The 24,765-nt window shown below is 47.9% G+C and overlaps 1 protein-coding gene and 1 long non-coding RNA gene across 2 annotated transcripts in view; one reads left to right on the top strand and one right to left on the bottom strand.

Moving 5' to 3' along the window:
• Positions 1-24,765, top strand: part of SH3BP5 (SH3 domain binding protein 5) — a 74,937-nt gene that overhangs the window by 32,497 nt on the left and 17,675 nt on the right. The window lies entirely within an intron of this gene.
• On the bottom strand, positions 19,953-21,849 carry LOC306646057. The gene is made up of 3 exons (XR_013759808.1): positions 21,595-21,849; positions 20,111-21,237; positions 19,953-20,038 (listed from the first exon to the last, which is right to left on the bottom strand). It is a non-coding gene; the product is annotated as an uncharacterized lncRNA (long non-coding RNA).

The following is a 24,765-nucleotide window of genomic DNA, read 5'->3' as shown; positions in this document are numbered from 1 at the left end:
TCCTTGATAAGGGCAGGTTAATCTGGTAATCAATGGGCTCCAGAGATTCTTGACATTCCTTTCTCCCAGGGGCAGTCTCCAACTTCCAGAGGCAGATGGCTTTCATGGCCTCCATTTGACCTGATCCCCTATTTCTACACTAACTGCCTGTCCCCAATTCTGGCTTCAATAGTGTAGTGGTGGTTTTATATCTCTGGAAATGCCCACACCCATCCATCCAGTGTTTTTTCCTTACAAAGGAAAAACCTTTTCTACAACTTGGTTTTCTATAAAGAATTTATAAAGATTTGTAGTTGTTGAGGTGGTAGAACTTTTATCTGGCTGGTTGCGGTGACGCACACCTGTAATCCCACCAGCCTGGGAGGCTGAGGCAGGAGGATCAGGAGTTCAAAGCCAGCCTCAGCAACCTAGTGAGGCCCTAAGCAACTGAATACAGTTCGGTGTATTCAGTTATGTGGCTCAGTGGCTGAGTACCCCTGGGTTTAATCCCTGGTCTCAAAAAAATAAAATCATCCATATTGTAGCACGAGTCAGAATTTTTTTTAAGATGGGAGACGATTCCTTTGTATTTACCGCATTTTGCTCGTTCATCCTTGGATGTTGGGCGGCCTTCTTATTTTTATATGGTGGAAATGAGTCAGAAGAGCACTTTGCAGACCCGAAGGGCATTGAAAATGCAAAATGGCAAAGGTCATTCAGAGTTCCCGGTCTCCTGTTGGGCACTTGGGAGGCCACCTAAGGCCATGTTCTACCTTTAACCTCCTTTGGGAAAGTAGGTGAGCAGGGGAGCTTTGGAAATGTGTGGAGTGACTTGGCTGCGGGACAGCTGGCAGAGCTTGGCCTCTGGAGCTGGGCGGCCTGACTTTTCGAATCCCATTATGCTTAACAGCTCTGGGACCTTCAGCAGGTCACTTCATTTCTGTGCCTCAATTTCTTCATCCACAAAATGGAGTTGTGTGTCAATTTTTGTCGATGATACTGGGGATTGAACCCAGGAAGTTTAACCACTGAGCCACATCCCCAACCCTTTTTAATATTTTATTGAGAGACAGGGTCTCTCTGAATTGCTTAGGCCCCTTTAAGTTGCCGAGGCTGGCTTTGAACTCGCCATCCTCTTACCTCGGCCTCCCAAGCCGCTGAGCTTAATCAGTTTTGTTTATGGTACTAGGGACTGAACCCAGGGAGGCTCTCCCACTGAACTATACCCCCAGCCCTTTTTATTTTTTATTTTGAGACAGGGACTTGCTAAGTTGCACAGGTTGGCCTTGAACTTGGCGATCTTCCTGCCTCAGCCTCCCAAGTCTCTGATACTAGTTAACTTTTGCTACACACCAAACCACCCCATAAGTGAGTGGCTTAAAACATTTCTGTAACTCATGAGTGTGCTGGGCAGTTTTTCTGACCCAGGGCTTTGCTGATCTCATGCATATACAATCAGCTGGCAGTTTGGCTGGGGGGCGGGCTGATCTTGGGTGGCCTCATCTGTTAAGCAGCTGGGCTGGCAGGGGTGACGGGGCCACACATGTTTGTCATCAAACAGGCCAGCCTGGTCCTTTTCACATGGTATTTGAGGATTCTAGGAACACAAAGGGCATGCTCTTCTTAAGTCTGAGTGATTCACGTGGGTTAGCATCCTGTCAGCCATAGTACATCACGTGGAGGGTAGAGGGGAAATGTCCACATTTTTGTAATTGACAATACTGATTGAATTAGCACATTTAAAGCATTTGGATCAGAGAAATGTCAGGTATTTACAAGTGCTGGAGATGAAACCCAGGTCATCGTGCATGCTTGGCAAGTGCTCTACCACTGAGTTACATCCCCAGATGTTTTTAGGGTTTGTTATTTTGTTGTTTTAGGACTGGGGATTGAACCCAGGGGTGCTTATCCACGGAGCCACATCCCCAACCCATTTTTTATATTTTGAGACAGGGCCTGCTAAGTTGCCAGGTTGGCTTTGAACTCACGATCTTCCTGCCTCAGCCTCCCAAGTCGCATGCGCCACCTGGTCACAACATTTTTGTCCACCAGTCAGTGTAAAACTGCTTTATATGTGTTTCTGCTTAAAGACACCTTATTTAACCTATGCTTTCTGACTGATTTCGTGGAAGATTTCTTTATAATAAAACACCCCCCAGAAATGGTTGAGCATTTTCCTGACCCTGGGTGACGGGACTGTAAATCTCTTTGGCTTTCAGCCTCGCAGCAATGCTGGTGCTGTCTAATCTCTTCTGAGCTCATCTGCACTGATGCCAGAGTCCCCAAATTTAGCCCCTCTTCCATCTCGTCCTTAAATTCCTCATATCCTGCAGATGTTTCTTTCACGGTTAACAAAGCAAACTCACCTTCGTATTAGCCAATCTCCCATTTCCTGGATGTAGCCTCCTTTTGACTCCTTATCGCTGAACCCACGGCTAACCACACTGTCACTCATGCCTGAATGAAGCTCATCTAGCAGGTGGATTTTCTCCACCAGGCACATCATGACCTCTTAGGTGGCAGCATGGGGAAGCTCTTCTTCACTATCCTGAGGGAGCCAATCGAAATGTCCAGATCAACCCAAAGCACAAACATGTCAAAAATGTGGCACTGAAATTGTGGCAAGAGCTGGGTACAGTGGCACACACCTATAATTCCATCTGCTTGGGAGGCTGAGGCAGGAGGATTGCAAGTTTGAGGCCAGCCTCAGCAACTTAGGCCCTAAGCAGCTCAGCAACACCCTGTCTCTATAAATATTAAAAGGCTGGGGATGTTGCTCAGTGGTTAAGCCCTCTGGGTTCAATCCTCAGTACCAAAAAAATTAAATATAAATTGTGGTCAGGACTGTTGTTGACAGTATAATAGTTAAAAGAAGGCAGAGCGTCCCCTCAGCTGGGAAGGAGTGTCAGGTAATGAGGTTTCTGCCACTCTGTGAGTGTTCCTGAAACCCCAAGTATTGACTGTGGGATGACAAGAAAAGTTCAGCAAATAGGCCAACTTGTAAAAGTGGAATCTGTGAAAAATGAGGACTGATTGTATTTGCCAAGTAAAGGGCCAAACTGAGGGGCTCAGGTGCCAGTGTCTGCATGGCAGTGGGGAGGGGCCTCAAGGTCTGGGGTCAGAGGGCTGCTTCCCACCAGGAAAGCCAGGGGGAAGGCACACCTGAGTCCTGAAGGCCAAGAGGGAGGCTGGTGGAGAGGACAGAGAAGCAGAGGCGTGGGAGGGAAGCTTAGGAGAGCCCAAGGCCCAGGCGGGGAGAGAGCGCCATGGGCAAATGAGGGTACTCCGTGTCGGCTGGCCTTCAGACTCGGTTGAGAAGCTGCAGAGTAGCCATGGTGGGGGTGGGGGGCTCTGGAGTAAGGCGCTTACGTTGTCAGCATTGACGTCAAAGTTGATCAGGCATTGATGTCAAATGTCTTGTCTCTACCTTAAGGCACCACCAGTTTTGAGAGCTAATAGAGTGTTAGGTGCCTTGCCCACCGCCCTACGTAGGTAATATCATTTATCTTTCCTTTTTTGCCTCCATTTTACAGATGGGAGGAAAGTAGTCTCGTATCCCAAAGACCACTCACTACTTGGGCCTTTCTGGTTTGGGGTCTGAAGCTGGAAGACTCCATGGCAATTTATTTTTTAATTTTTTAAAAATTTTTTATCCCTTTTAGATATCCATGACAGTAGAGTGTATTTTGACATATCATCCATACATGAAGTATAACTTCCCATTCTTGTGGTTGTATGTGGTGTGCAGTTTCATGGGTCGCATATTCAAATGTGAACGCAGGAAAGTGATGTCCCATTCATTCCACTGTCTCTCCTATTCCCATCCTCCTCCCTTCCCTTTCCTTTTTGTTTAATCCAATGAATATCTGTTCGTCCCTCCCTGATTATTCTATGTTAGCATCTGCATAAAGAACATTTGGCCTTTGGTTTTTGGGGGGATTGGCTTATTTTGCTTAGCATATTCTCCAGTTCCATCCATTTACCTGCAAATGCCATAATTTCATTCTTCTTTAAGGCTGAGTAATATTCCATTGTGTATATATATCACATTTTCTTTTTCCATTCTTCTGTTGAAGGGCATCTAGGTTGGTTCCATAGCTTAGCTATTGTGAATTGAGCTGCTATAAACATTGATGTGGCTGTGTCACTGTAGTATGCTGATTTTAAGTCCCGTGGGTATAAACTGAGAAGTGGGATAGCTGGGTCAAATCGTGGTTCCATTCCAAGTTCTCTAAGGAATCTCTAAGTATGGAGATTTGCAATCCCACCAGCATCGTATGAGTGAGCCTTTTTCCCCACATCCTCGCCAACATTTACTGTTGCTTGTATTCTTGATAATAGACATTCTGATTGGAGTGAGATGAAATCTCTCCACTGCAATTTAATGACTAGTTCATGATCAAGACTGTGTTATTCTCTGACCAGCTCATAGGAATTTGGTGACTTGGAGGTGATGGTTTACTGGAAGAGCATGTAGCGAGCCAAGAGTCAGATGAAGGAGGGTGGGGACAAGGAAGAAGAGGATGATTTGGAGGCCCTCCCCCAAGTGTTTGACATGCAATGTTATCTCTTCTCAGAAGAACCTGAGGCTGTCTGAGGTTGAGTTCTGGGTGGGGCTTCCCACAGCTGGATGTGCTGAGGCTGTGGTAGTCACACTGTTTATACCACGGCGACAGGTGGTGTTAAGATAACCGAGGCCAGGGGGGCCCAGGCCCTGGGAGGGGAGCAGCACAGATTAAAGCCAGGCCTGCCTGGTTCTGGCTGCTGCCTGTGTTTGGCACATAGTAGGAGCTTTCGGACTGTACAGGGGCCTGATTGATGTGCCCAAGGAGTGTACCACAAAGGAGTGGCTGACAGAATAGCAGATTCTGAGCTCTTCTTTCCCCATGTGCCCCTCCACCCACTTTTCCTTGGCTTAGGGGCTCGGACCCTTGGATTCGTCTTCCCCTCCTGGCGCTCTGCCTAGCCCTTCTGGGACTTCACTGTGACTTTGTCACACCTTCCTCCTTCCTGGTCACTTCCATTTCTGCCCAGCCAGCCTGCCCAGCAGCAGTTCTCATCATGGGACTTGGGTGAGGAGGTCTCTGGCTTGGTGACGTCGGTCCTTGTGGCCTTGGTCACATTCTTGGTGGCTCCAAGCCAGGTCCCAGGCATTGCATCATCCCTGCTGTCCGAGGTTAAAAGCAAGTGACAGAGTGATGGAGCACTTGTAGGCAAGGAGAGTGATTTTATGGGAAGGAAGGAGAATGGATGGTTAACTCTAGCTTGCCTGGAAGATGGGCCCAGCCTAGGCTAGGAGGGAGCAGCTGCATTTGGAAGCCTATAATCTTTCTTTCTCTTTTTTTTTTTTTTTTTGTATGGGGATTGAATACTGAGCCACATCCATAGCCCTTCTTATATTTTATTTAGAGACGGGGTCTCACTAAGTTGCTTAGGGCCTTCCTAAGTTGCTGAGGCTGACTTTGAACTCACGATCCTCCTGCCTCAGTCTCCGGAGCCGCTGGGATTACAGGCGTGTACCACTGCTCCCAATTGGATGCCTATGACCTTGAATTAGGATGGGGTCAGGAGGGAGACAAGTGTCAACTTCTGTACTGGGTTAAAGGCCCTGACATAGCAGTTCTTTCCTAGGGACAGAAGCCTCCACCCCTTGCAACTGCCTGGGCCTCCTGCATGGCTGGTTCTGCCTTGGGCCTCCTGGGCTGGGCAGATGCAGGTAGAGGGTTGCTGATCTCTCTTCCGGTGGCATGCTGGGCCACTTACTTGCATTTGACCCTTTCTTTCCTGGCAAGTGGCAGGAAGCCGGGTATGGCTGCAAGCAAGGTCACAGGCAAGCAGCCGGAGGCAGGAGGAGCCCCCTCCCTTACCGTCACTTGGAGCTTTGCCATGGACAGTTTACCTTTCCTTGTCCCTCTGGCTTTTCACTGAGGTGTGGCTGACTCCCGGGGAGTACTGCTGGGCGGGTGACATGCTTTTTGAAGGTAACAGATGTGGTGTCACCACAGTATAGCGGTTTGAGGGGGAAGCAGGACATAGGGTTCTGTACTCTCTGAAACCATGAGGGGTGTTTCCTTTTAATTGCTGTCTGCTAAATAAAACTACTATATGGACACAGACGGCCCCCCTCCCTTGCCTCTCTGCAAACCACAGGTGTTCCCCGGAAAGCGTGGCAGGGTGACTAACCCTTCAGTTGAAGAAAATCAGAGTTTAACTGTATTTCTGCTGCAGGTTTTGTCAACACAGGTTGGCCCTTCTGTGTTGCTGGGCAACAGGGTTCGGGGAGGGGGGGCCCTGGCCAGATGGTGACGTTCCTCTTGAGCACTCAGCAGTATGTTTCTGTTCCGCGTCCCGACCCACTGAGGGGTGCTCCCATTTTGCTTCCTGCTCCCCACCCCCCAGCTGTGACTTTGTATCTCCCCCTTCCCTCCTACTGACCCCTACCCTTAAGAACCTCGCAAGCTTTTTCTCTGAGAAAGATGATTGGTGCGATTGATTGACAGTATCTCTGGACTTCTCAAGTTCTGATTGGGAAACATTCCTGTAGCTTGGGACATTCTGCTTCCGCCCTGGTGGGACAGCCTATTCCTAGCTCAGGGTTCATCACAGGACAGGAGCTTCTTCCTTTTTTTTTTTCCTGGTACAGGGGATTGAACATGGGATGCAACATCCTCAGCCCTTTTTTTTAAAAAAATACATATTTTATTTAGAGACAGGGTCTCGCTGCATTGCCTAGGGCCTCACTACAAGTCTGGATGGCTCCAGACTTGCCATCCTCCTGCCTCACCATCCTCCTGCCTCAGCCTCCTGAGCTGCTGGGATTACAGGTGTGTGCTGCTTCTCCCTTTGGGGCAGAAGTTTGACATGCGGGGAAAGGAACCACATGTTAAACCCAGTGGAAAATCCTAGGCCGACTTCTGTCATCTCTCTCTCCTCTTCCCTCCTTCCCTGTGGAACGCAGAGCCTTACACATACAAAGCGCTCCATCTGCCACTGAGTTGTACCCTCCGCCTGAGTCAGGGTTTTCCATTCTATACAGTGAAATGTCCTTATAGAGTTTAAACCAAAATTAGGGTTAGCTGGACACCCAGTTGAATTTGAATTTTAGATGATTTTATAGAAGTCTGTCCTGAAATTCAGATGCAACTGGGAGTCCTGTTACCATCCCAGGGAGGCTTCGACGCATCAGCCGAACGGGGAGAGTCGCTTTGGGGTTTGCTGCCTTTTGCCTGGGTTCCTGAATTCCTGGCATGAGCAGCTGTGAGCGATCTAGTCAGCCCGCAGCCTCCAGCAGACACACGTGAAGACGGGGACGGGAGCGGTAGCACACTGAGAAGTACTCCGTGTGCTGGCGCTGCTGTCGGCTACTCCCAAGCCTGGAGTTTCTAGGAAGGAATGGACACTCTAAGATAACTGCAGCTAAGATTTTTTTTTTTTTTTCCCCTGTTTCCCAACAACCCTCACTGACACGCTTACTGAGAGTTGAACAGCCCCAGACCGAGTTCCAAATGGTTTTATGGGAGGCCACATCAAATGAGTCTCTTCTGAAGAATCTTCTGGAATGTGGGCTCCTTCCCTTGACTCGCCAGCCACTTTCTGGTTTCTCTTTCCAGTCCTTTCCCCTTAACTTTTTTTTTTTTTTTTTTTTTGGTACTGGGGATTCAACTCAGGGGCACTCAACCACTGGGCCACACCCCCAGTCCTTTTTTTGTATTTTATTTAGAGACAGGGTCTCACTGAGTTGCTCAGAGCCTCCCTAAGTTGCTGAGGCTGGACTCCAAACTTGCAATCCTCCGGCTTCAACTCCTGAGTCACTGGGATTACTGGCATGCGTCGCCACACCCAGCTGCCTCTTCTATTTTACACTTGATCTTAGCCAAAAGGCTGAGAAGCGATACCTCTTCTATTTTAAAGAATCTGCTTGGAAGTCTCCCTCAACCTGTTGCTTCCATTTCATTGCTAGAACAGGCAGCTGTGAGGGAGGCTTGGCTTGGAGTCTTCTAGCTTGCTCGGCAGGGCTGTTTCCAAGGACAAAGGGGAGAATGGATATTAGGAGCAGTTAACAGACTCTGCCACATCTGTGCTGTGATTTATCCTCTAGAAAGGCTCTGGGTTGGAAAGACTTACAGGTGGGCCCAGGCCGCCGAGCACGTAGGCCCCTTTGGGAAGGGACTATACCTCCTGTGTCTCTTTGCTGCACCACTTCCTTTCTTTATGGTGAGTGGATAATTTCCTTCCCCTTGTCTTGTGTTGTCCTATAAGGAAATGCTAGCTTCCTGCAATGGTGTAAGCGTGTGTGTCTTAAGTCACAGAATCCATTCTTGCTTTCAGACCTTTCTTTTTTGGGGCTACCAGGGATTGAATCCAGGGACCTTAACCACTGAGCCACATCCCCAACCCTTTTTTTTTTTTTTTTTAATTTAGAGACAGGGTCTTGCTGAGTGGCTTAGGACCTCACTAAGTTGCTGAGGCTGGCTTTGAACTCACCACTGCGCCCTGCTCAAACTTTCTGTTACAAGTCTGAATTAACTGGCTCCTTTCCCATTGCCACATCTTAGGTGCAAGCCTTCATGTTTTATGTGGACTGTGAGGTCACCTTTCACCTCCTGCTGCCACCATTTTGCCCCAGTTCTCCCATCTGAATGATTTGGCCCAAATCCATTCTTTCAAGAGCCTTGCTCAAGAGTGGCATATGATGGTTAATTTTCTGTGTCCGATTAGCTGGGTCGTGGTACCTAGGTATGTGGTCAAACATCATTCTCAGTGTCTGCCGGAATGTTTTTGAATGACATGGACATTTTACTTGGTGGACTTTGAGTAAAGCAGATTGCCCTCCGTCATGTGTGTGTGTCCTAGCCATTCGATGGCTGAATAGAACAAAGAGGGACCTGCCTACCCCGAGTAAGAGGAGCTTCTGCACCAGATGCCTTGGGCTTGAACTACAGCATCAACTCTTTTCTGGAAGGGTCTTGCCAGCCTCCATGATGGAGGGAGCCAATTCCTTAAAATAGATCTCTCTCTCCACGCGTGTCCTGTTGATTCTGTTCGTTTCTAATACAGCACGTCTCTTCTGTTCCCAGCATCCATAGCGTCAAGCCCAAGGCTGAGCACCACGCGCTGGGTGTTTGCCGTCTGGCCAGCCCCTGCCCTCTCCTCTCCTGGCATCTGTGCTTCACTGTATGTGAGCGAGCTGTGCACCCTCCGGCTTCTGTGGGTGCTCGCATTTGCTGGGAACATCGCGTTTTGCAATTTCTGAGTAATCGTGGAATGTTTTGTATCACTGCATTTTGGGTTCTTCCTACGATGTTTTCCTCCCCAGACCAACTAGTTCTGTGACAGTAGCCATTAGCTACACATGGCAGCTTCAGTATAACTTAACATTAAATGGAGCTATACATTTGATTCCTCAATCTCATTAGCCGTTGTTTGAAGTCCTCAGTATCCACATGTGGCTGATAGCTACTACTCGGGGACCCAGCAGGGAGAGGATATTTTCATTATTACAGAAAGTTCAGTGGACAGCGCTGCTTAGCTGTGATCTTTGCCTGATTAAAAGGAGAGCAAAGCTGGGCATGGTGGTGCACACCTGTGATCCCAGCGGCTCAGGAGGCTGAGGCAGAAGGATCGAGAGTTCAAAGCCAGCCTCAGCAACTTAGGCCCTTGTCTCAAAAATAAAAAATAGGACTGGCACTGTGGCTCAGTGTGGTTAAGTGCCCCTGGGTTCAATCCTCAGTACCAAAAAAGAAAAGAAAAACCCTGCCCTGGAGTGTGAGCTCCTTGAGTGCAGAAATCGCATCTTGTCCTTCCTGCATTTTCCGGGTGGTTGGTGCATGCTGGGTAAAGGTGCTTGCAGTGAGGAAGGGTACTTGAAATTGAGAGAGTTACGGAGGCCAGAGACATAATCATCTCAGCCCAGAGATACTTGGATTCTGCTGTATGGTACCTTTTTCTTTTTCTCCATCCCATTGCCTGGGATTTTAGAATAAAGGGATTAAACCCAGGGGTGCTGTACCACTGAGCTACATCCCCAGTCCTTTTTATTTGAGACAGGGTCTTGCTAAGTTGCTGAGGCCTCAAACATGGGACCCTCCTGCCTCAGCCTCCCCAGTTGCTGGGATTATAGGCATGTGTCACTGCCACCAGCTTCTGTTGCCTGTGATTTGTTCCTGACCCTTTAGAGGAAAAGTCCCCAGCTCCTTAGACCGGCTGTGCTTGGTGATACCAGGTGGGAAGTGGCTGATCTTCCAGGAGTTGTGGCTCACAGAGCTCATGCCAGACTTACCTCCCAGGCAGGGGACACAAATGCTGCCCTGGCCCCTTCACAGGGCTATCCCTGTTTGTCCACACATGTCCTCTGTCACCGGAAGTGATAGGGCTTCAGTGGCCAGAGGGCCCCTGCATGTGTGGCTTGGGTACCCTGCCGTTTTTTCTGATGGCCTGCTCTGGCCACTGGACTGTGGCGACTTTGCACTCTTAAGATCCCCTGGCTTTTTCTTGCGATGTGCTAATGGGGGTAGTAAGTTGTGCTACCTCTCCTTGAATCTGAGCCCTCATTTCCATCTGTGTCTCTCAACCTTGGGCTTTTTTTTTTTTTTTTTTTTTTTTTGGTACCAGGGATTGAACCCCAGGCACTGAACCGCATCCTTTTTACATATTTTATTTAGAGACAGGGTTTCACTAAATTGCTTAGGGACTCACTAAGGCTGGCTTTGAACTCGGGATCCTCCTGCCTCAGCCAGGATTTGAGGAAGTTTGGGGTCTTTATCATTTTGGGAATAGTGGTGTCTCACGAACCACAGATGGATAATCAGATTTATGTCAACAGAGTATGATCATGACCTTCCTTAGAAAAACAAAGTAGAGGAGCTAGGGATTATTCCTTCCAGACCTGAGTGTCGGATAGTGATAGAGAGGACATAATAGAAGTACCTGGAAGGGAAAACTTGCAATGGAACCATCATTTGACCCAGTTGTCCCCCTTGATTTATTCCCAAAGGACCTAAAATCAACATGCTACAGTGACACAACCACATCAATGCTTATAGCAACTCAATTTATGATAGCTAAACTATGGAACCCACCAAATGCCCTTCAGTAGATGAATGGATAAAGAAAATATGGTAAATATACACAGTGGAAAAGTACTCAGCCATAAAGAATGAAATTATGGCATTTACCAGTACATTTACTGGAGACTATCATGCTAAGTGAAATAAGCCAATTTCAAAAGCCAAAGGCCAAATGTTCTTTCTGATATGCGGACGCTAACACATAATAAGTCGGGGAGGGGAATAGAAGCTCATTGGATTAGACAAAGGGGAATGAAGGGAAGGGCGGGGGATGGGAATAGAAAGACAGTGGAATGAAAGGGACATCCCTCTCGCATGTTCATCTATAAATACATGACCAGTGAAACTCCATACCATGTACAAGCACAAGTGTGGGAAGTCATACTCCATGTATGTAGGATAGGTCGAAATGCACTCTACTGTCCTGTATAACTTAAAAAGAACAAATTTTAAAAAGTTCCTGGAAGGACGGTTTTGGAGGGACGTGTGTTCACCTCTGTGCTCAGTGTTGTGGGTGAGAGTGTGTAAACTGCCCTTCCTGCTCCCACAGAGCTCTGGTTCTGCAAGTTCATGTGTTCAGCTGCTGCTGGGCCGTGCAGTCTACCTCTGAATGGATATCTATCAAGTGCTGGGAGGTGTAAGCTCAGTGGGTGTTGACGCTTTGGATGTGAGTTGTCTCCCCAATGCTCTGCTGTTGATGCAGGAATTTTGGGAGGTAAAATGATTGGATTGTGAGCTATAACCCAGTCGGTCCCTCCTCATTTAATGGACTGACTGGATGGTAACTGGAGGCGGGTGGGGCGTGGCTGGCGGGTCCCTGGGGGTGTGCCTGGAGGGCTTCACCTTCCCTCCCCCCACTCGGCTTTCTGGCCATTATGAACAGAGCAGCACTGGCACCGTGCCTAACCTTGATGTTCTGCCTCACCGTGAGCCCAGAGCAATGGAGTCAGCTCGCCATGAACTAAATCTCTGAAGCTGTGAGTCAAAATAAACTTTCCCTCCTCTAAATCGTTCCTGTCAGGTATTTTGGTCACAGCGATGCAAAGCTGACTAATAACAGTGGGAGTTCAAAAGGGAGGGAAACCAGTAAGCCTGGAAGAACAGGACCGTTCACTATGAGGAAGAGGCTGAGGGAGGCCAAGAGCTTTTTTTGTTTTGTTTTGTTTTTTTTAGAAAGTGTCATAAGAAAGAAGATACGATTATTTGATATGAGTCCAGTATGCTATAGTAGAACAAGAATTCACAGACAATGGGACATTCCAAATGGGTTTTAAAGAATGAGTAGGAACTGGGTGCAGTGGGTGCACCTATAATCCCAAGGGCTTCAGAGGCTGAGGCAGGAGGATCACAAGTTCAAAGCCAGCCTCAGCAACTAGTGAGGCCCTGAGCAACTTAGAACCTGCCTTAAAGTAAAAAATAAAAAGGGCTGGGGATGTGGCTCAGTGGTTAAGCACCGCTGGGTTCAATCCCAGATTCCAAAAAAATGAGTGGGTGAATGAATGAAGAGTAGGAGTCCCCTAGGTGGGGAAGAGCAGGGAAGGGTGTGGGTTCCCAGCAGAGGGAATGGCATGCGTAAGAACCAGCGTGAGTGGTGGGTGTCTCCAGGTGGAAGAGGAGTGAGAATCTGTTGTGCCTTCATTTTGTTGTAGGCAGGGTTGATTGATAGGCAGGGGAGCCATTCCACCAGATACGCCCATTAGTGAGATTACCAGGTACCCTCGATGCAGACTGAATTTATACTGTGCGGTGTTTAAATTGAAGGAGGGAGGATAAAAGGGGTCAGGGAAGGGTGTTTATTAGCTCCCCACTATGTGCCAGTTGCTAACCCAGGAAGTCTAGCCTGTAGTCCTGCTGGTAAGTACTGCTGAACCATTTCATGCCCAAATTGGGTGTTAGATTGCAAGTGGGAGATGAGTTAGAAAGCTTTAATAATCATCTGGCCAAGAACTGGGGGTGGGAGGGACCGTGAAGTCTTGGCCAGAGTGCTAGGCCGAGGGAAGGTGCCGGTGGTGGTGTGGGGCTCATTGATCTAAGGGTGGCCCAGTGGATTCTGTAGCCTTTTTTTTTTTTTTTTTTTTTTTAATTCAGTGCTGGGGATTGAACCCAGGGGCACTTAACCACTGAGCCACATCCCCAACCCATTTTTTTTTTAAATATATTTTTTATCCTTTTATTTCTATTTATTTTTGTGCAGTGCTAAGGATTGAACCCAGTGCTTCACATGTGCTAGGCAAGCGCTCTACCACTGAGCCACATCCCCAGCCCCTTTTATTTTATATTTTGAGACAGGGTCTCACTGAGTTGCTCAGGGCCTCTCTAAGTTGCTGAGGCTGGCGTTGAACTTGAGATCCTCCTGCCTCAACTTCTAAGCCACTGGGATTACAGGTGTGCCCACCTTGCCCAGCTGTGGCTTTGGGTTTTGTTGGTTGGTTGGTTGGTTTTTGCTTTTTTGTTTTTGGTACCAGGGATGGAACCCAGGATTGCTTAACCACCGAGTGTGGGTTTTCTCTCCTCGGCTTCGAAAGCCTCACCGTGGGTGACGTGAAATCACGAGGGTCCATGTTTGTACTCTTTCTCTCCAGGGGGCAGAGCCAGGAGGCCTGGATCTGAGTCCCAGGTCCCTTCCTGTGTTTCCATGTGCCCCTGGGCCTTAACCTGTTTCCTCGTGTGTGAAACCAGGTTCAGCGGGGATTTCTAGGCTCTTCCCGGCTCCTTCTATGCTCCCTCCCTCAGGGCAGTGGAAGTGGGGTGCAGGGAGGGGCAGGCTCACCCCGGTGCCTGCACTTTGGCTCTGGCCCCCTGTCTTAGGCAGGCAGCATTGATTCTTGTGTTCCTCTCGTGGCCGGCCTTCCAGCCATCTCCTTGTTTTTGGTCTGCTTGTTTCATTTGTTATTTTAAAATTTTGCCCCATGTTTTGATTTCCCTGTACTTGGAGGAATAATTTCTTGAGTTCGATTATGTGGCAGGGAAATAGCAAAAGCAATCACGGAAGCAACGGCTTCCACACTTGTTACACCTTCCTCTTGTGAAATCCTTCAAGTACAGCGAAAATCAAGACAATAATAAATGAATCCCTTCATATCGTCAGCAGCACCCTCTGAGGCTAAGAACACCTTGCTGGTCACCTTCTCATCTCCCTGGCTGACCTTCCTGGCAGAATGTGAAAGTTCTTCATAGATACTGTATCTTTTCAATCCTAAATACTTCTAACTGAAGAACCTTTAAAAGATCACATCTTCACACCTATGTTAATAATTATTCTTTTTTTTTTTTTTTAAACCGGGGGGCACTTAACCACTAAGCCTCATCCACATCCCTTTTTTTAAATTTTTGAGACACGGCCTTACTAAGTTGCTGAGCTGGATTTGAAATTGCGATCCTCCTGCCTCAGCCTCCCAGGCTGCTGGGATTACAGGTGTGCACTACTGCACCAGACTACAGCTGCTACTTTTTATTTGATAAGCAGTGTGAACCTTCCCCCATTAGGCTGTTGAGCCACCCAGCAACATAGTTTTGAGTTTAAAGAAAGAACCATAAGGTAGGTAAATAGCAACAAAATTCCTGATTAAGAAGTGATGTTTAAATTTGTATCAAAGAGCAATTTTGTAAACTTCTAATGGAAAAATCGCAAATGTACAATAATAAGGAAGATAACAAAATAGCCCTTTGTCGCCTCAGCCTGATTCCCCGCCTGCCCCTGTCTCAACACAGAGCGCTGTACTGTGCGTCTCTGTGGGGACCATGTATTTTCAGTACTGTAACTGAGCCTTCCTGGGTGTTATCAGAGGCCTTGGCATTCTGATCTGGGAAGTTTAGTGACTTATTCAAGGTTGTAGACCCAAAACAATGGTCATTGTTGGTACCAGGAATGTGCCCTGTGCCTCCCAGTTCTCTGGGCATAGTCTGCTGCCTCATAGCGGCCTGATTGTCCTGGCTGATCAATGCCAGTTCTGTGTAAGACACTGGAATGTGTCTTTTGTTAGCATTCTGATGTGGTAAGAGCTGAGGTTCCTGGAGGTTAGAGAGTCACGGGGATGTTTGCCCTTGTGCTGCTGATTGGAAGTGTGAGCAGAACCAGGACTTGGGGAGCTGCTGGCCCCTTGGTTCCTGCACTGGAGGGGAGGAAGAGGAAGGGCACCTGACACCTCTCAGTCAGCTCTGCTCCCAGATCCAGCATCCAGGTTCCTTATCCACCCATCTCTCTGCTCCTGTGCTTCATCCTTCAGGTCAGAGACCAGCACCTGCTTATCAACCGCAAAGGACTGTCACATGGCGTAATTACAGAGCATGTGGATTCCTCCCAGTTCTTCCCTGCCCTCTGGCTTAACACATCACTCTCCACTCCCTTCAAATGTTGGGTGATGACCAGGGTGTCTCTTATGACCCAAATCTGTATTATGCACCACAGTGGAAGGACAAAACAGCTTTTTTTTTTCTTTCCCTTTTGGTACCAAGATTGACCCCGGGGTGCTTACCCACTGAGCCACATCCCCATCCCCAGCCCTTTTCTGTATTTTATTTAGAGACAGGGTCTCACTGAGTTGCCTAGGCTCTTGCTAAGTTGCTGAGGCTGGCTTTGAACTTGAAATCCTCCTGCCTCGGCCTCCCCGGCTGCTGGGATTATAGGCATGTGCCACCACACCCAGAGAAATGGCTCTTTTAGACCTTAAGAATAGAAGATGCAGAGGCGTGGACTGACAACGTGGTTGGCCAAGGAGACACACAAATGCAGGAAGGATCAAAATGGCCTTGGGACAGCACAGGAACTTCCATTTAGTGCACATTTGAAGAATTTAGAGGCGGTGTACGTGGCATGTGCGTTGTGGGGCAGAGGAGATGGGTGCATGGCCGACGTGGCAGAAGGGAAGGTCACCTGGATTGGGGTTGGTAGAATACACAGTCTTGTGCTTTTGAACAGGCCATTTGAGTTGTCAGACTCTTGAATTATAGTCTATAAGATGAAATGGTTGGTCTGTATCGTTTCTGTCTCCTTGAGCTTAGAGACCCTGCGCTGTGGTTCTGTGGACCAGGGGTCTGTGTGTGGTGGTGGCTCCCCGGGGTGCTGTTGGTGGGTCTGGATCTTGGGCATTGCTGTCTAGCCCTTGTCCTGGCCCTTGCCTCACCTGGCCCCAACTCTTGCCAGTCTATAGTTCTTTTTTTGATTTTTGGTACCCAGGATTGAACCCAGGGGCACTTGACCACTGAGCCACATCCCTAGCCCTTTTTTGTATTTTACTTAGACACAGGGCCTCACTGAGTTGCTTTGGACCTCACTAAGTTGCTGAGGCTGGCTTTGAATTCACAATCCTCCTGCCTCAGCCTCCGGGGCCCCTGGGATTACAGGTACATGCCATGGCACCCAGTTGCCATTCTGTAATTCTGCAGCAGGTAGACGCTGCTCAGGTCCAGATGGTATGAGCAGGAAGCCTGGGAAGAAATGTGGGTGCATCCTTCTGACAAGGGTGGGCAGGAAGAGCACAGCATCTGTTGTGTCCCTGCAGCAACAGGAAGGATTTGATTTGGGATGTGTTACTCCTGGAGGACCCACTGGGCGTGGCTGACAAGTCATATAAGTTGCCAATCGTGGTAAATGGGATGGAAATGGGGGAAGGAATCCTGGGAATGAGCTGGCTGACCAACCTCCACAAGCTGATTGGGCTGAGGGCTGAGTAGCATCCTGAGTCATGGGAGGCAGAAGGCCGGGATCCCTTCCTGCCAGCAGGTTTTAGATGTGTTAGGGGGACTCTGTAGGGCGATAGAAGGTGCCAACCTGAGGCAAAGAACAAGTGCTGCCCGAGTGTAATGGGAGGCCCTTTGGCACCTTTTGGATGTGCATGCAGTATCCAGAAGCGAATTGCAGGCTCACGCCCAGCACTGAAGATAAACAGGTGGACTCAATCCTGAGCGACCCTCCCCAGTGTCACCAGCCTTTGAGTCAAACCTTTGAGTCAAACACCCTGGTCAGTCTGAGACCCTAGGTGACTGAGGAATAGGGATCTTCCTGCAGAAACTGGGTCAGGAAATTTCAAATATATCCCAGCAGCTTGGGAGGCTGAGGCAGGAGGATCGTGAGTTCAAAGCCAGCCTCAGCAACTTAGCAAGACCCTAAGCAACTCAGTGAGATCCTGTCTCTAAATAAAATACAAAAAAGGATTGGGGATGTGGCTCAGTGGTTAAGCACCCCTGGTTCAATCCCTGGTACTCCCCCATCCCCACCAAAAAAAAATTTCAAATATATACAAAGTAGAGAAAAAAATGTAATGGGGCTCCACCTGTGAACCTCTGGTCAATTTTATTTCCTCTGTGTACATACTCTACCGCCAGCTCCCTTTTCTCACTCGTAACTGTTTTGAAGCAAGTAATAGCTGTTTAATTTTTATTTTTAAGCAATTCATCTTTAACCCCAGGACAGAGCAAAACTGTTTGACCTTTGTTTTCCTAACCCCCTGGGGCCCCTTCAACAGATGATACATTAACAGCTGCATGGCCGTCCACTGATAAAAACACCAGCCCTGGGGCTCTTCAAATCAGTTTCCTCATATTTCTCTAAGAATTAAATCCATACCATGTGTCTTTTATTTAGTTTAGTGTGTGCGTGTGTGTGTGTATAATTGGTTCTTTTGGTTACACATATTTAGTTTATAATGTTGGAAGAAATAATCTACAGAGTAGTAATGGCTCAGACTGTATGTGGTAACCTTTGGTACTCAGTAAAAATCATGCCCCATAAGTTTGGTGGATTTTTAGATCTCTAAAACTCTGATGTGGGGGGCTGGGGTACCATTGAGTAGTAATGTTACTAGGTGGGGGGAAGGGAGGCTGGGCTATAACACTCACTGCTCCAGATGTATTCAAGATCAAATGGGCAAAAATATGCAATGGGGAAAAGATAGCCTCTTCAACAAATGGTGCTGGGAGAATTGGAAATCCATATGCAACAGAATGAAACTAAACCCATATCTCTCACCGTGCACGAAACTAAACTCAAAATGGATTAAGGACCTCGGAATCAGACCAGAGACCCTGCAGATTATAGAAGAAAAAGTAGGTCCAGATCTTCAACATGTCGGTTTAGGACCAGACTTCCTCAACAGGACTCCCATAGCACAAGAAATAAAAGCAAGATAACGGGGATAGATTCAAACTTAAAAAAAGCTTTCTCTCAGCAAAGGAAACTATCAGCAATGCGAAGAGAGAGCCTACAGAGTGGGAGAAAATCTTTGCCAATCATACTTCAGATAGAGCACTAATCTCCACAATCTATAAAGAACTCAAAAAACTCTACTCCAAGAATGCAAATAACCCAATCGACAAATGGACTAAGGAAATGAACATACACTTCACAGAAGATCTACAAGTAATCAACAAACATATGGAAAAATGTTCAACATCTCTAGTAATAAGAGAAATGCAAATCAAAACTACACTAAGATTCCATCTTCAATTAGAATGGCGATTATCAAGAATACAAGCAACAACAGGTGTTGGCAAGGATGTGGGGAGAAAGGTACACTCATACATTGCTGGTGGGGATGCAAATTAGTGCAGCCACTCTGGAAAGCAGTGTGGAGATTCCTTAGAAAACTTGGAATGGAACCACCATTTGACCCAGCTATCCCACTCCTTGGCCTATACCCAAGGACTTAAAATCAGCATACTACAGAGATACAGCCACATCAATGTTCATAGCTGCTCAATTCACCATAGCCAGATTGTGGAACCAACCTAGATGCCCTTCAGTTGATGAATGGATAAAGAAACTGTGGTGTATATATATACAATGGAATATTACTCCACCACAAAGAAAGATAACATTATGGCATTTGCAGGCAAATGGATGAAACTGGAGAATATCATGCTAAGTGAGATAAGCCAATGTCAAAAAACCAAAGGACAAATGATCTCGCTGATAAGTGGATGATGACACATAATTGGGGGGGTGGGAGGGGTTAGTGTTAGGGTTAGAGTTAGGGTTAGGGAGGGGGGCAAGAATGGAGGAAGGTGTATAGAGGGAAAAGAGGGGTGGGAGGGGTGGGGGGCAGGGAAAAATAACAGTGAATCAAACAACATTACCCTATGTAAATTTATGATTACACAAGTGGTATGCCTTTACTCCATGTACAAACAGAAACAACATGTATCCCGTTTGTTTACAATAAAAAAAAAAAAGATCAAAAAGATCAAATGGGTAGGAAAATAGGTTTTATTCAAAGCCAGCTTTGAAGGAACATAGAAGAAATTTAAGAGTGCACTTGCAGCCGGTGGTGACCCACTCCTATAATCCCAGCAACTCAGGAGGCTGAGGCAGGAGGATCGTGAATTCAAAGCCAACCTCAGCAACTTAGGCCCTCGGCGACTCAGCAAGACTCTGTCTCTAAATAAAATACAAAAAAGGTCTGGGGATGTGCCTCAGGGGTTGAGTGCCCCCAAGTTCAATTCCTGATACCTCCCCCTTAAAAAAAATGTGCACTTGCCTAGCACCTGCAGGGTTCTGGGTTCTGTCCCCAGTACTGCAAGACAAAACAATAGCAATAGACCCAGGAAAATGGAGTTAGATGAAAATAGCGGAAAACTCCCGGATATAAGTTAGTAAAGTTTGATAAGGATGAGTCTATTCAATAGATCAAATCTGCCATTTTGAAGTAGAAATGGACTGATCCTAATAAATCTGACAAATGAAAATGAAAAAAAAATTTAGGAACACCAGTCAAAATCAGGGAGCCAAAAAAGCTTAATGGAATTCTCACTGCAAAATGCTTCTGAATGGAAACTTAATTATTTGGGGATAATTTTTCCCTACTTCAGTACTGGGGATTGAACTCGGGGCCTTGTACATACTAGACAAGTGCTCTACCACTGAGGTGCACCCCCAGCCCTTTGTACCAGGTATTGAACCCAGGGGCACTTAACCACTGAGCCACATCCCCAACCCTATTTTTTTTTTTAAATATTTTATTTAGCAACAGGATCTCACTGAGTTGCTTAGGGCCTCACTAAGTTGCTGAGGCTGGCTTTGAACTCCCGATCCTCCTACCTCAGCCTCCCAAGCTGCTGGGATTACAAACCCGTGCCACCATGACCCCTTTTTGAAAATTTGAGATGGGGTCTCCCTAAGTGACTGAGACTCTCCTCAATCCTGCGATTCTCTTAATCTAATTAATCTTCCCAAGTTGCGGGGATAACACCAAAAGACCTGGCTGGGGATAATTCTGATTATCATGTTTTTATCCTAAACAACCTCAGAGGCAGAACAGTGCTATCAGAAATGGCTAGTACCCATCTCTGGCTCTTTGCCACTTAACCTCCTGCAGAAGTCTGTAGGGGTAGTAGGAGGGACTTTCTAGAGGGACAGACTCCGGCAGCCTATCAACAGCTGATCCCTAGGAGTCCCCAGAAAACAGGTAAAAATCACAGCTTTAGTAAAACTGACAAGAGATGGCGTCTCTTTTCCACTTTGATACTGAGGCTCATAGGGGGTTTGGATAGTGTTTTCAAAGCCGTTTGATCTTCCGTGAATAGGTTGGAAAGGGATCTGAGACTTGTTCATGAACTTCTGGCTGGGGGAGGATTCTTCCCAGCCCTGTGCACAGCCTCCTCTGTGAAGAGGCAAGGACAGAATTGCATCACACTGAAACATAAAAACAGGGACAGAAAGCCCCTGCGCCTCTCCCTGCCCCCGTGGCAGCAGGTCCATCCCGGCCCAGGCACTCAGGAGGAGGAGAAGCCAGCCTCCCTCTGTAGCGCCCACTGCCCGCTGTGGTTCCTGCTGGCCTCAAGCTTGAAAGCCTTTGCATCCCCCAGGCTTCTGTCTTCTAGTCTTTAGAAGAATGTGCCGCCACCTCTGTGCCCACATTGTCCTCCCAGTGCCTGCTCGTGTATCTAGGGGGTTCTGCAGGTCTCTCTTTTTTTTGTACTGGGGATTGGATCCAGGTGTGCTTAACCACTGAGCCACATCCCCAGTCCTTTTTTTTTTTTATACTTTATTTAGAGACAGAGTCTCAGTTGCTTAGGGCCTCACTAAGTTGCTGAGGCTGGCTTTGAACTCCCGATCCTCCTGCCTCAGCCTCCTGAGTTGCTGGGATTACAGGCATGGGCCACTGCGCCCAGTCCCTTTCCAGTTTTCAGAGCTAACTGGTTGGGGTGTTAGTAAGATCTGCGTGAGGACAGGAGCCCCAGCTGGGAGGTAGCAACTCTTGTATGGTCTGTTGTATGGTCCGGTGCCACCATGACCCCTTTTTGAAATTTTGAGACGGGGTCTCCATAAGTGACTGAGACTCTCCTCAATCCTGCAATTCTCTTAATCTAACTAATCTTCCCAAGTTGCCGGGATAACACCAATAGACCTAGCTGGGGATAATTCTGATTATCATGTTTTTATCCTAAACAACCTCAGAGGCAGAACAGTGCTATCAGAAATGGCTAGTACCCATCTCTGGCTCTTTGCCACTTAACCTCCTGCAAAAGTCTGTAGGGGTAGTAGGAGGGACTTTCTAGAGGGAAAGACTCAGGCAGCCTATCAACAGCTGATCCCTAGGAGTCCCCAGAAAACAGGTAAAAATCTGTGTTCGCATCCTCAGTCCCTCTGCTGATCTCCTTGCTGACAGGTAGACTGTCCAAGGATGATGTCAGGGTCAGAACTACCCAGCAGAAATAGCCTCAGGCCAGGGGTAGGGGCTCTGGGTTGCTGGCTCTGGCAGGATATGAGAGAGCTATGGGGTATGAGCAGGTTCCCTTGTGACTCTGGACTCTCCTTAGAAAAAAGAGAGGCTCGCCAGGTGCTCTGGCACATGCCTGTTATCCCAGAGGCTCTCAAGTTCAAAACCAGCCTCAGCAACTCAGTGAGTCCCTGTCTCTAAATAAAATACAAAAAAGGGCTGGGGATGTGTCTCAGTGGTTAAGACCCCCTGGGTTCAGTCCCAGATACCAAAAAAATAAAAATGAGGGACTTCACTTTGGAAGTCTGTAAACTTCCTTCCACCCTGTACCTCTGTCGTAGCCAGTGCAGATGTCCGGGTGATCTTGCTCCGAGAGCAGTTCTGGACTGGAGCAGACATTGAGTCACCGTCATGACTGCAGCCGACTCCCTTCTCCTGGCAGCCTGGCCACCATCCCCATGCAGCCCCTCCGTGCTTGACACGTTTTGGAATGCTCATGCATTTCCAAGTGCTGACGGTCATGCTTGGGACAGCATGTAATGAAGGTCACTTATGGAATTCATTCATGGGCAGCCTTTTAAAACTGTCTCCATGGAGCCGTCTCCCCGAAAGCTGTGAGGATCATGAGTCATGAAGATATTTAGCGTCTTCCAGCTCAGCCCTGGGCCCTGCCGACATTGTCCTCTGTGGTACTCTTCTCCGCAGGGCCTCCCCTCTTCCCTTTGTTCTTTGGGTTTCTCTGCTGACAGTGAATCACTCTGTGACTTGTGCACGCGATGGAGCCTGTGGGTGGAAGGTCCTTATTCCCATTACGCATTCATACAGGGCCTGGGTCCTCTGTTAGGTGTGAAGGTTAAACTTGATTGGATGTGCCAGAGATTTCTAAGCGTCCTCTTTCAGACCGTGGTAAGCATGGCAAGACGGCCAGTGCTCTCTGGGAGTGCTAAATTTGCTTCTGACTCTGGAGGTCACAGGTCCCATGATGACGCTGGAAAGCAGCCTTGGGTCAAATGACCTTTGTGAGCTGCGTGTGGGAACTCTGGGATGTGACCGGGCAGGCCCGACCCCCTCTCCTCTGAGGAACCTTCCCTGGGGGACCTTTAACACCCTACTCTCTCCCTTTCTCCTGTTCCTGTGGTATTTTACACCTCTGTCACTTGTCAAGGCCTGCCTTGTTTTAGGGTTCTTAATGAACACGTCTGTTTTCCTGACTGAATTGGAGTCCCTTATTGTAGATGTGGGTCTGTCCCTTCCAGAGCTGAGCCTCCAGGAGGGACTTAATGAATGTTGCTGCTAGTAACAAGCAAAAGGATACTCCCCTTCCTCTAGGGCTCCTGCCTGGCGCTTTCTTGTGTGTGTGGTTTTAGAAAATGTATTTCGGGGGACCAAGCACAGTGGTGCACACCTGTGATCCCAGTTGCTCAGAGACCGAGGCAGGAGGATCATAAGTTTGAGACCAGCTTGGGCAACTTAATGAGACTCTGTCAAAATAAAAAATAAAAAGGGCTGGGGGTGTAGTTTAGTGGGAGAGCACCCCTGGGTTTAATCCCCAGTACTACAAATATTAATAATTAATAATAATGAAGTGTGATGGGCTGAGCACATTGGTGCTAGCTTATAATCCCAGGGGTTTAGGAGGCTGAGTCAGGAGAATCGCCAGTTCAAAGCCAGCCTCAGCAACTTAGCAAGGCCTTAAGCAACTTGGTGAGACCCTGTCTCTGAATAAGATATTTAAAAAAAGGGCTGGGGACAGATGTGTCTCAGTGGTTAAGTGCATCTGAGTTCAGTCCCTAGCACCCAAAAAAAAAAAAAAAAAAGGAAATGTGATCTCTAGCATATACCTCAAGACTTCCCACTTCTAAAGCTTTTTTTTTTTTTTTTTTTTTTTACACATTTTTGATACTTGTTACAAAAGTTCCTTTTTGATCCCAGTGGCTGTCTTTGTCTACTCAGACTGCTGTAACAAAACACCGTAGCCTGGGTGGCTTAAGTAGCAGACATTTACTTCTGACAGTTAAGTCTGGAGGCTGGCGAGTTCCAAGACCAAGGGACCAAGACTTCACCGTCTGGCGTGGGCGCTCTTCTGGCTTGTGGAAGGCCACCTTTGTGCTGTGTGCACATGTCATCTTTGGTCCCTGTCGGTGAAGGAGTCAGAGTTCTCCTCTTCTTAGGATGATACTAATCCTAGGTATCATTGAGGGCGGCACCCGCATGACCTCATCTCACCCTAACTACCGCCTTCACCTCCCAATGCAGACAAACTAGGAGCGGGGGCTTCCGTGTGTGGATATCATAGGGGACACAAACATTTAGTCTGTAACAGAGCCCTGCTGCAGGCCCACTCCTTGTCCACGGCCCCCTCATTAGCAGTAAATGAGTCACGGGTGCATCCCGTCACCCTGGTCCGTGAAGCCTCTGTTCCCAAGGAACCTGGAGGCTGTGGACCAGATGCCCAGCGCCAGCTTGAATGAACGAACAAGCAAGTGGGCAAATGATGGAGCCAGGCCACCCGTGTCTGGGCTGTGTGTGGACTTGAGCCCTGCCCTTACTCGGACTGTGATATGTGACAGGACAAAGCCAGGGTGCTTCCGATGCCACCAGACAGGAGAGAACGAATCTTGCAGAAACTTCAGAAACGTGCTGGGAGGTTGGCAGAGAGCGTGTTTTAAAAGGCCACACCAAACAGGCTTCCCGTCCCTCTACGGAGAGGTGTGCTTCCCTTCTTTGGCCTGGCAAGGATGTGAAGAGGTGTGGGACTGGGGTGCAGCAGCTGTTTCAGAAGGTCTCCATGAGGGTGCCCCTCTTCACCCATCAGGAAAGGGTGTATATGCAAGCAAGAGCCCCAGGGGAGGAGAGTCTACTCTTAAATGGAGCTGAACTGAAATTGTGAGATTTCCTAGAAATCAAAAAACACAGATCCATTCTGGAAAATGCTGGGGACCTGTGGGATGAGTCATTGTCTCCTGGACTTGGTTTGAAGCTGTAGGTAGTCTGTAGGTGGAGGAAGAGGCTGGGCCTCATCCTTTCCTGCAGCCTGACTGAGCAGATTGAGGCCTGGAGCTGTT

Source organism: Sciurus vulgaris (genome assembly GCF_902686455.1).
Source record: "Sciurus vulgaris genome assembly, chromosome: 16".
NCBI classification, from domain to species: domain Eukaryota; kingdom Metazoa; phylum Chordata; class Mammalia; order Rodentia; family Sciuridae; genus Sciurus; species Sciurus vulgaris.
This window is presented reverse-complemented; position numbering and strand designations above follow the sequence as displayed.